General features: G+C 49.6%; 1 protein-coding gene across 1 annotated transcript in view; it reads right to left on the bottom strand.

Annotated features, from left to right (window-relative positions):
* Positions 1-12,377, bottom strand: part of ABHD2 (abhydrolase domain containing 2, acylglycerol lipase) — a 104,762-nt gene that overhangs the window by 79,550 nt on the left and 12,835 nt on the right. The window contains exon 2 of the mRNA XM_043554703.1: positions 1,310-1,412. The gene's annotated coding sequence lies outside the window, so the exon portion shown is untranslated. The remainder of the gene's footprint in view (positions 1-1,309; positions 1,413-12,377) is intronic.

The raw sequence follows: 12,377 nt of genomic DNA on the forward strand, positions 1-12,377 counted from the left end.
GCCACAAGCTAACAAAAAGGAGAAAATGGTAACTCACAGCCAAGGTAGCTATGGCAACAGCTTCCCTGGAATGGCGTCTACTAGCCTCTGCTAAAAACAGTCAGCAGAGAACTCCGGTGGCCAACAGCACAGGCAGAAGGGGCAAGACACAACAATCTCCCGAAAATGTGTGTGGCATAACCGGATGAACTCCCTAGAGACCCCCTTTTCTTCTTTACCCCAGAAACCCTTTTCAAAGGTCAAGGTGACTCTGGCAAATGCAGGACCCGAACATACCGCCGATGATTTCTGGCAGGGGTTCCAACTCAGTAAGAAAGGCCATCAAGGATCACGGCTCAACTAGCCTTCCACCGTCAGGGCAAGAAAATAATTTTCAAACATCCAACATGGGGCGCCTGGGTGGCTCAGTTGGTTTAGTGACCAATTCTTGATTTCGGGTCAGGTCATGATCTCACGGTTCCCCATGTGGATTCCTGGTTCCCTGCTTGGGATTCTCTCCCTCCTTCTCTCTCTGTCCCTCCTCCGCTCGGTCATTCTCTGTCTCTCTCAAAATACATAAATAAAAACCTAAAAAAACTTAAAAAAAAATTTATCCAGCACAATGTTGAATTAAGGCTAGATCTCAAAATATACTTTCAGCTGTATTAACCTTTGAACCTTTATGATCAGACAGTTGCCTTAAAACCTAACTTCTGGACCCGTGTCACCTCACTCCTGGGGCCATGTCTCCTAAAGTCTACTTATAAACCCCTAAGACAGGATTCTTAACTTGGGGTCTGTGGGTCCCCTACCATACTCTAGGGTCCAGGAACACCCTAAAATTCTATGTGAAGGTTTGTGTGTACACCACAAAAGCTTTCTGTGGTGAGGATCTGCAGATTTAATCAGGTTCTCCATGGGGTTTGCAGCCTCAAAACATACACAGCACCACAAAGCGTTCCACAGCGCTGGTCCCTCAATTCACCACAACCCTGCCACCTAAGCCGGTCGAGCCGGCAGGAGACAAATTTCCAAGATGCTGCTGCTCACTAACACGGGTTTTTATGTCTAGTGAGCAAAGGGCCCAAAACAAGATCCAGCAGGAGTTCCAAAGTCTCTCTGACACAATGCTGGTAACGTGGCTCTTTCTTGTCCCCTTTGTTGAGAAGAGAACAGACAGATGCAGCAGGTGGCTTTACCAGTTTCCTTGTGGGTCAAGAACTGAAATTTTATTGAATTAAGAAAATAAGCCCCTCCCTCCCCACTTCCTCTCACTGCTTACTCACATAAAGGGAGGAGAAGCAAAAATAAAAGTCTGGGCCATACATACCCCTATGCCCCTTGTTCCTCTCTACTGAGAATATTAACTGTCCTTGAAGAGTTGTCCAGCGGGGCCGCTCAGGTCCGATCTCTTATTCAAATTAACCTAAAAGCTGAAAAGATGAGATGGTCAGGTTCTAAAGGATGAGAAAGAGGCAATTTAATTAAAATGAAAGCACAGGCGAAGTTTCTCTTCCTTTCGAGTCTTTACGGAAAAAGGCAATTTCGTTCATTAACACGGGTGTCACACTCTCGGCCGCTTGGCCGTTGGCACAAACCTGCCGGGGAAAATCTTCGTGGAGCCACACACTGACGGGCTCTCTCTGGTCTCCAGGACAAGTTACCTGCTGCGTTCAGAACTCCGGCTAAGGCAAACCCACACGGCTCTCACGCTTTATCTCCTAACATCATCTTCAGAAGCAACTGACAGGTATCACCTGGGTCGAGGCAATAACTCAGCAAGGCCTTAGGTCAAGACAGCAGTCAATTGACTCGTTCCTTCTCTCCCAAACATACAGCAACAACAGAAAAAAATGTCACAAGGCTAAGGGCGTGGACGGGCTCAGAAACCCCGTACCAGGAACAGCACAGCACTGGAAGCCTGTGGTGGGAAAGCCACATTGCCTGCCGGGTCCGCATCGGGGCTGGGGGCCGGGGGCCGGCTGTGGAGGGGAGCCAAGAGCTAAACGTGCTCCCTGTGAGTGGGCACCCAGAGCCGGGCCCAGTGCTCTGAGAATGCATGGCTTCCAAAGCAGCAGGGGAAACAGGAAAGAGAAAGGGGTGGGGGTGGAGGGGCCAGCCAGTGTTTACACAGTGCGATCTACGTGCCAGGCTCTGTCCCTGGGACATTCCACGCACACCAGCGCGTTGCATCCTTGCTGCACACTGTGAAGTGGGTACTATTATTATCCCCATTTCACAGATGAGGAAACCGAGGCATAGAAAATTTGAGCAACTTGTCCACGGCCACCCAGCGATTAGGTAGAGAAACCAGGATTCGTATCTGGCTCCAGAGGCCCTCCTTCTAACCACCACGCTGTACGATCTGAAAGGAAGAAAAGACAGAGAGAGAGAAGCAGGCAAGAAAGAAAAAGGACAAGGCCGAAAACACAGAGGAGACACCAGCGGCTTGCCCAAAGTCACACAGCGGTGAGACAGACAGCAGAGCTGGGAACCCAGCCCAGTGTTCTCCGGTTCCACCACGCTGAAATGACTTCAACCGGAAATGAAAGCCGGTTGAAGGGGGGACCCAATTAACCTTCAGAGTAGCCTTGCTCAACCTCAGATTTTTATTATTTCTTCGTATTCTGAGACAAATTAGCCACGGAGGGCCAGGCTTTGTTGAGGTGGGGACCGAAGAGCAAAGTCCTCAGCCACATCACAGCGTGCCTGACCTTTCCCGGGCTCAGCTGCCAACTGGAAAACGGGACGGGACAGACCAAAGATCCTCTAGCAGAAGCCCACCGGATGACGCTGCCTGTGGCTGGCATTTTAAAAAATGAGTTTATTGACTGCCAACTTATAAACAGCAGGAGATTTCAGATAAAAAAATCTGAATCTCTGGTGTCTCTTGGGAAAAAAAAAAAAAAATCACGGCGCCTGGATGGCTCAGTTGGTCAAACGTCCGACTTCAGCTCAGGTCATGATCTCACAGTTCATGAGTTCGAGCCCTGCGTCGTGCTCTCTGCTGTCAGCACAGAGCCTGCTTCAGATCCTCTGTCCCCATCTCTCTGCCCCTCTCCAGCTTGCTCACGTGTGCACTTTCTCTCTCTCTCTCTCTCAGAAATAAATAAACATTAAAAAAAGAAAAAAAATTATAAGATTTGGCAACGCTGAGCTTGTGTTCTCACTTGGCAACAATGGATGGAGCTGAGAGGGGGCCGCCCCCTCCAGATGAGGCCTCTCCATCATGGTCCGCAACACTGATCCCCCACCCCCCGCCCCCCGCCGCCTGCTTAATCATTCAGGATGTCTGAGTGGTTCCTACGGGCATCAGAATACGCTACCCGTGGAGAAACCTGCATAACATCCCTCTGGCCCTGGATAACTCTGTATTGACTGAATATTCAAAACATACACCATCAGCATACGTATAAATAATAAACTCATAGAAAAACTATGGAAGGGCGGAGTGGCACTTACGATGTAGTGTGTTTTGTTGTTATTCACACTGATGTTGACCTAAGCCTTGACTTTTCCCACAAACTATCTGAGACGGATTCAAGAAAACACTGAACAGATATGCATGGAGAACGATCCAGAAATGTAGCAGACGGCTCACTGCTTCCCAGAAGGAAGTCTCCCCTTCTTCCTTGTAACAGAGACCTGTAAAATGGTCCTGCCTCCTGGGAAAAAACTACAGCTGCCCTTGCAGGTTGGTGAGTCAACATGACTAAATTCTAGCCAATTCTGAAGGCGCTGGTCTGATTTCTCCGAAGACTCCCTAAAAGGCAGGGAGTTAACTCTTTTTCCATCCTTCTCCCTTCCAGCATCCCTGGAATGTAGGCAACATGGCTGCACCCCCAGCAGCCATCTTGGGCCATGAAGTGACCTTGAGGTCATTCTAGAAGCCACATTAAGATGACAACAGAGTAGAAAGACAGAAGCCTGGGGTCCCTGATGATTTCATGGCGCCGTTGTATCAGACCTGTACTGCCTACCTCCAGGTTTCTTTTATGTGAGAGAATAATCCCTTGCATGTTTAAGCCATTGTTACTTCTAGAATCTCTGGTCTGCAATTTCCAATGCTACAGAATGAAATACTCTTTTTTTTAATGTTTATTTTTGAGAGAGAGAGAGAGAGAGAGAGAAAGGGTTTGAGCAGAGAAGAGGTAGAGACAGAGGGAGACACAAGATCTGAAGCAGGCTCCAGGCTCCGAGCTGTCAGCACAGAGGCTCGAACTCACAAAACGTGAGATCATGACCTGAACCGAGTCAGACGCTTAACCAAATGAGCCACCCAGGTGCCCCCAGAAGGAAATATTATATGCTCAAATCTTTCCAGATGCTACGATCACTGGGTTATTAGAGTACAGGCACTTTTTCTTCTCTTTTCCAAAATTCGTAACAATAATAAATATTTTTATTAGGGGAAGAAAGCTTTAAAATAGCAACTAAAAAAATCTTAAGAAGAAAGTAAGACTATCTAGACAAGAAAAATACCTCTTCAATGTACACGATTATGTATGGGAGCAAGCCTAGAAATGGACCTGAGCTTTCTGAATGCGAAAGGAAAAACGGAAACCCAGTCAAACCTATGGTTCTCCAAAATCAAAAGAAACAGAATATGTACTGTGCTCTTATCCCAGAAAGCATGACAGATATGAAGGTTCTGGCACCAGAGTTATTTAAAAAGAGCCTCTGCGGGACTTTATATAAGGGGACCTTGAGTGATGTGATAGGCAATGTCCTCCTACAACTTTTTTTTAATAGCAAATGCAGCAGAGAATTAATTTCCGCAACCCTCAAAAAATGCCAAGGTTTTAAACTGAATTCAATTCAGTGAAGGCAACCCTATGAAGGATTTTAATTATTACCGTCCAGATATGCACCCTTGATCCAAGCCTTGGACTTGAAGTCCCAAGGAGCAGGGTGTCCCCAGGGCCACCTCTCTTGAACTTCAGTGGCTCAAGGACCCGACCACTGTACTAAGCATTGCGTAGGACCGCGACGAAGTAGAACTCTCATTTTAACTGGGGAGAAAAGAGGCTTATCTTTTTTTTAAATTTTATTTTAATTCCAGTATAGTTAACATACAGTGTTTACATTAGGTTCAGGCGCACAAAACAGTGATTCAACACTTCGGTACATCACCCAATGTACTCCTTAGTCCTCAACCCATTTCCCTCATCCCCCCACCTTCCTTCTGGTGACCAACAGCATGTTCTCTGGAGTTAAGAGTCTGTTTCTTGGTTTGTCTCTTTTTTTCCCCTTTGCTTGTTTTTTTTTTTTTTAAGTGTATTTATTTTGAGAGAGAGAAAGAGCGAGCTTGAATGGGGGGGTGGTGGGGAGAGAGGGGGAGGGAAAGAATCTCAAGCAGGCTCCAGGCCATCAGTGCAGAGCCTGACTCGAGGCTCAATCTCACAAACCATGAGATCATGACCTGAGCTGAAATCAAGAGTCGGACGCTTAACCGACTGAGCCACCCAGGCGCCCCTGGTATTTGTCTTTCTCTGACTTATTTTGCTTAGCATGCTACTATAAACATAGGGGTGCATCTATCCCTTTGAATTAGTGTTTTTGTACTTTGGGGGATAAATACCCACCAGTGCAATTACCAGATTGTTAAGGTAGTTCTATTTTAAAAACTTTTTTTAATGTTTACTTATTTATTTTGAGGGAGAGACAGAGCACGAGCAGGGGAGGAGCAGAGAGAGGGAGAGAGAGAATCCCAAGCACCGTGAGGCTCAAACTCATGAACCGCAAGATCGTGGCCTGAGCCGAAACCAAGAGTCGGGTGCTTAATCGACTGGGCCACCCAGGTGCCCCGGTTGCTCTCGTTTTAACTTTCTGCGGAACCTCCATACTGTTTTCCACAGTGGCTGCACCACTTTGCGTTCCCACTGCACTGTTGTGCAACAAGAGTTTGAAAAGAAGTTTATCTTAAGGCTGTCTATACTTTAGGAACTTGGGGACGAGAATAAATTCGCCTAGGAAAAAATTAACCAGGGAAGGACTTATGGAGCAGCTAGATCTAGAACTGGGACTTGAGTACAGAATTTAAGAAGACATATGTGTAAGTGTGAGAGAGGACGTGTGTGCGCGCAGTATATGTGTATTATACGTATATATAAAAATACATATTTAACACATATATTGAATACGTATGAATATGTGTGCATAAAACCAGGCATTAATTAACTGGCAATTTCAGAACAAAACTCCTGACGTTCATTTTAATTTACCTTGCTGCATTTCATTTCATGGCGCTCTCGCTTTCCAAGTTCAATCTGCCACAAAGGATTAATATTCTGAACTTGTTCCAGACATGGCAAACTACGCTGCGGTTGTACTATTTCGTGTGCCCCTTCCTCCCTTTTCTGGGCAGGCGAAATCTGGTTAATAGGAACATCAGGCAGCCCAGGTGGGGAAAAGAAGCCACACAGAAGGTGGGGGGGTGGGGGTGGGGGCCGGGTATTGTGCCAGAGGGAAAGGAAGCATCTCCCCGCCCCCACCCCACCTCCAATCTCCGGGAAAAGAAGGGCTGGGCTTCCCGCAGACCTGATGGGTCGGTCCTCAGCCAGAGAGCCGCACACCTCTCCCGCCCCCACCAGTCGTTTTGAGTGGATTTACTCGTAAAATGCTGTAACTGATCGTTAAAACCGCGCGTGTAGTCTCTCCGTTAAGAAGGAAACCCACGTACAAGGTGCTGCAAAGTGCCCACGAGCAAAGGAACTTTCAGGGGTGCCTCAGTCTCTACGACATGCTTGACTAGTATAGTTCCACCACTGCTCTCCCAAGGCCAAGGCCGTTATTTTGAGACGGACACACAGATGCAGTGAGACGGCCGGCCCGTGGCTATGGGGCTGGGAGAAGCTCCAGTCTTGGGGTTCTGAGACCTGGGTCCTAGTGCCTGCCCTGCTCGTCCTATCTAGTGACCTTGAATAAGTCCCTTAACCTTTCTGGGCCCCAAAGGCCTCCTCTGTAAAATAAGAGGGTTAGGTTAGAAGCAGATGATGCCAAAGGTCTCCTACAGCTCAAAATTTCTGAGATTCTAGGGATAGAATTGCAGTCCGTGGCTAATAGGCACAAGAAAAACTCTCCGTGCTCTGTAACAAGAGACAGCCCCTGTTGCCGGCTGACTTTGTGCATCATTAACACGACTCGCAAGAGCAACAGCCCTTATGGCCTTTGTTCTTCCTTCAGGTAAGTTCAACATTCGTAGCTGTGCCATTTATGCCCATAGTTCTGTCACAGTCCCTCCACCTGCGTGGGTGAATGACGATCTCAGCCTTGGAATATTAATGTTCACTGATAACACAAAGGAAGGAAAGAAAAAACCGAGCAGAGACTTCAAACACAGAAAACTCATTACACGGTGTGGTGGGATACGTAGTGTAGCCCCCCCCCCCCCCACCAAATTCCCGACCGTCTGGGACCTGTGAATGTGACCTCCTTTGGATATCAGTTCTTGGCAGATGTCATTTAGATAGGGGGTCACACTGATTGGAGTTGGCCCTAACTCCACGTCTGGGGTCCTGGTAAGGAGCAGGAAGTTTGCACGCAGAGATACAGACACGCAGAGAAGACCTTTTAAAGGTGGACGGAAACAGAGGGGCGCCTGGAAGCTCAGTCAGTTAAGTGGCCGACTCTTGGTTGCCTCTCGGGTCATGATCTCACAGTTTGTGAGCTGGAGCCCTACGTCAGGCTCTGGGCGGACAGCACGGAGCCTGCCTGGGATTCTCTCTCTCCCTCTCCCTCTGACCCTCCCCTACTCGTGCTCTCTCTCTCTCTCTCTCTCAAATAAACTTAAAAAAAAAAAAAATAACCTGAAAGGTGGAAGGAGAGACTGGAGCGGTGCACCACGGAGAACAGGAACGCCAGGGATTGCCAGCAACCAAGAGAAATTAGGAGCAGCGCACGAAACAGACATTCCCTCAGAGCCCTCGGGAAGGAAGCCACCCTGATTTCAGACTTTCTCAGCACTGTGAGAGAATGTGCCCAAATGACCTCTCCCGACTCCATTGCTCCCCGCTTCTGTCCTTAGAGGCCAGAGACACGCTCTGTCACGTCCTTCTGAAAGGTTCCTGGTGACCCACACAAGCTCCCTTGTACTATTTCGTCTGCCCCTTTCTCCGGCCCAAATCGGCGAGCGGACATGAACGCTCACAGGCTACTCATTAACACAATTCAAATCGTATTCTGTGCACACACAGTATTGGCTTCTTGGCCTCTGCGGTTCAGCTGTCACACCACCGTCTCCTCTCCTAGTATCAGTGACCTAAGGAAGCCAGAGACGGGGACATGTGGGGAGGGGGTGTCTCCTCCAACCTGAGGGGACCCGACCGATAGGCTCCAGTCCTTCTGTGCATCTCACAGTAAATACCTCTTAAGGAAAACCAAGCCAAACTCCTAAGGAATATCTCTCTTTCTATTCCCCACCGGTTAGACGTGGATTTTGTGTAGGTTTGGGCCCTGGAGCCAGAGAGCCCAGTGTCAAGTCCCAGCCGCACCGGTCATGGTGTTTGTCGTCGGGGCTCAACTGCGATCTGAACGTGCTGATCCAGAGACACTCCTGGCATCCAGCGAAGGGCCCCCAAATACGAGCTATCCCATCACCGCTACTAAGCCCTCCTCCCGTTTTCCTTAGAAAGCTCCCTTATCTGACAGAAATTACCCTAGAAGATATTCTTTCCCACCTGACACAGAACCCTCCCTAAAAATGAAGTAACTGGCTGACTGACTGCTTGCACCTCCTCCAACAAGTCCGGAGTTCACCCCGGGACACGCTCCTCTTGATTCTTCCGATGCGGAACCATGTTGAACTTAACGAACCACTACATACTAAGTGTTCTTCACCAAGTTTCAGCTCTTCACAGTTCCAAGATGCATCCTCGCTTCTGCACCAAAAGGGGTTCCGGTCGTGCTCCTGACACGCGCGCCCTCTCTCTCCTGCTGAGGGGGTCCCCCCTTCCCCGTGGAAGGGCTGACCCCTCACCCACACCCCTGCCTGCGGGGTAAACTTATTCTGGCCTGGCCTGGCTCTGCTGACAAACCTCTCCGACGCCCTGAAATAAAACCCCAGGCCGGCACCGGAAGGCTCTGGCAGGCTTCGCAGGCCCCGTGAGGAGAGTCAGGAAGGCCGGTGGAAGGCCACGGCACACCGCCGACGAAACCCTCACGTCACCCCAATGTTAGCCTTGTCGGTGGCCGCTTGGTTAAAACGCAGTCAGCCCTAGACGTCGACAACGTGACAACTTTGAGGAGAAAGCGGGGAGGGAAAGGGCCCCTTTCTACCCCACTTTCTCTGCCACTTAACTACAAAAGTCAGAGCAGTTAGAGAAAATAAAGCAACTAAATGAACAATCTGAAGAAGCCACTCCACAGGAGACACAGGCCCAGAGCACGTTGCCAGGAGAAAGCCCAGCTGGCCGGCCGCTCACTGTCACTCACGGCCACGGGGCCGGGACGGTGTCCCCAGAAGGCTCCAAAGTACATCCTGGTCTACCCAGAACTGCACGCTTCGGACAGCCCGGGCTGACTTGGGGCCCCGTTCTCGCTCCCAGGGAGGTTTCAATGCCCCGCGTCGGCCCCTGTGCCAGCAGCTCACAGAACCACCCCCCAGCATCCATAGGCTGTTCCAGGCCTGCGTGTTCTCGCAGGGAAAGTTCTGCGGGATGAGCCCTCAGGGTAACCGCCTCAAGCCCGAAGTGATGGACAGCCCTGGCAGCGACAGGCCGCTCCGGAGGCCTGTCGTGGCCTCAGGAGGCAAAAAGATGCCCCACAAGGCTTCTTTTTGAATACTGAGCACTGAGGACCTGGACGAGATTTCCTCCAGCAAATCAGCCCGGGTGGCCGTTGGCGGCTCGTGTGAAGATGCGGGGAAGCGGCTGACGGGAGGGAGACGACAGGGCAAGGAGGGAGAAAGCCCCCTGGCGATCTAGCACAGTATCTCTTACAGATCAGGGGCTACAAAACGAAGGGCCCGTCCGCAGTCGCACACAGTTTGGTAGAGAGAAGGGGGAAGAATTTACAGATAATTAACTACATTTATGTTGACGTGGTTTTCAGTTGTGGCCAAAATTCGGGCCTTGAAATTGCCTCTCTGCGCGAACTCACTCACATGTTAACTTTAATGTAACCGTATTCTTCCACAAAGTCATAAGGTCACACGCCAAACCGGCTGCGTTTCGGAGGATGTCCTACAAGTTCCTAGTAAGGGGAGGGCTACCCTCTGTGAGAAAACGTGAACCTCACATGTCAACGTCAGGAATGGCTACCAACCCACCAGCTTTCCCGAAAGAAAATCACTAACCTAAAAATAGCAGGAGACTGAGTCACAGTTAAGCACGCACATTGAATTGAGCACTTTTACAAGCCCTTACTCAAATACAGAAAGGAAGCTGGCCTCTCCCATTAGCCAAGAGCCCTGCTGAAAAGGTACTTATACTTCCTACCGGAGGACAAGGTCGAATGGGTAAAGTGCTTAGTAAAATCACAAGCAAAACGGTTTTCTCCACCGCAGAGAAACCATTCAATCCTTACCTGAGAACAAACAAAAAATCACAAGCCAGGTGTTTCCTCTATAGAAAGCCTAGAATTTTCTAAAGGGACAGGCACTTTAATAAATATATTTGATAGCCCTACACGTGGTGTTACAAAACCTATTCTGTAATTACGTTCTGTAATACCAAAAGCACATCTCAGCTTACCGGAATCCAAGAAACTCAAGTGCCCAGTTTCCTGGAGTTTTTAAGAGAAGGGTACAATTGGAGGGGCGCCTGGGTGGCTCAGTGGGTTGACGTCCAACTCTGGCTCAGGTCATGACCTCACAGTTTGTAAGTTCGAGCCCCATGTCAGGCTCTCTGCTGTCAGTGTAGAGCCTGCTTCGGATCCTCTGTCCCCCTCTCTCTGCCCCTTCCCTGCTCACGCTCCCTCTCTCAAAAATGAATGAACATTAAAAAAAAAAGCAGGGGCACAACCGGAGAGAAGAGCATCTCCGGATGTACGGCACAAAAGAAAATATCCGGGCATGTTCTGGGAACGGCACGGATGCCACCCCGTCTTCAATGTCTGCAAACAAACTGCCAGAAGGAGGAAACTGGGGAGAGGGCCAGTGCTGGAGCAGAGCACAGCTACCTGGCTAACACAGCAAGGTCCACACCCTGCAATGAAAGCAATGACACATACGGCCTGCTATAACTCTGGCACCCGCCCTCCACCACGCAGGCGTCAAGAAGAAGATGTGTGAGCGGCGCTTGGGTGGCTCGCGGTTCAGTGTCTGACTCTTGACTTCGGCTCAGCTCATGATCCCAGGGTTGTGGGTTCCAGCCCGGTGTCGGACTCCGTGCTGAGCGTGGGGGAGCCTGCTTGAGAGTCTATCTTCCCTGCCCCTCCCCTGCTCGTGCAAGCACAAGAACTCTCTCTCTCTTTGAAATGAATGAATGAATGAATGAATCCGTGAAGCAGATGTGTGAGAAGACCTGACCAACATGTCAAGCCCCATGCCCTTTCCCACGGGAAAGACACTGCCCGCAGGGTTAGCTCACCAGCCCTCCGGCCCCTCCTGGCTCTGTGGTTCTCCGCTGATGAATTCTGTCGGTTGTGGGAGAAAAGAGCTCCCCTCAGGGCTCGGCCGCCAGACCCTTTAACACAGGCCTAGAAAGCAGGAAAGGTTCTGGGCTCTTTGCCCTTCCAAGACTGAGAAGGTTCTGGAGGCAAGGGTGTACAATGTGCATGGCATTTTAAGGCATGCTTTACTTATTTCTGTTTTATAAATATCTCAGATGCTGTGAGTAGAAACAGTATCGCATGCCAGCTTAGAGCGGCAGGCTTAAAGGTCACATGGATTCCATTGTGACAAATGCCCAAGTCTTAGAAGACAAACTCCACCAGCTCAATGCTGATAAATATGAAGGACTGATTCACACCCAGGCCCTTGGGTTAAAAATGAAGGCAAGGATATGATATGATGAGACAGTCACCCATCTGGTCCTAACCAAGCCAGCCGCCACAGTGGGCCTCCGTGGAGGTCCGACCCAGCCTCCGCCATCAGTCCGGCTGATTCCGGGCACTCAATAGAGCCTCGTCCCCAGCTTCTAGGTCACAACCCAAGTGGAAGGATCCTAGCCGTCAGAAGAGGGAAGGGGCGCCCATGCGTCTTCACACTAGTTGCTTCTGGTGGCATCTGGAGCTATTCTCTCCTCTGGATATGCTGTGCTGTGCAACTTTGGGCAGATCACTTGCCCTCTCTGAGGGTTTTGAAGTTTTCCCTAGGAGCCCGTGTGGTATAATGTAACGATGACAGATTTTAGAATCGGAGGGCCCGGGTTTGAGTTCAGGTTCCCCCAAATGATCTTAGGTGGCCCTGGGTGAATTATCTAAGTTTATTAAAAAAATTTTTTTTAATGTTTTATTTA

This window comes from Prionailurus bengalensis, chromosome B3 (assembly GCF_016509475.1).
Source record: "Prionailurus bengalensis isolate Pbe53 chromosome B3, Fcat_Pben_1.1_paternal_pri, whole genome shotgun sequence".
NCBI classification, from domain to species: Eukaryota; Metazoa; Chordata; class Mammalia; order Carnivora; family Felidae; genus Prionailurus; species Prionailurus bengalensis.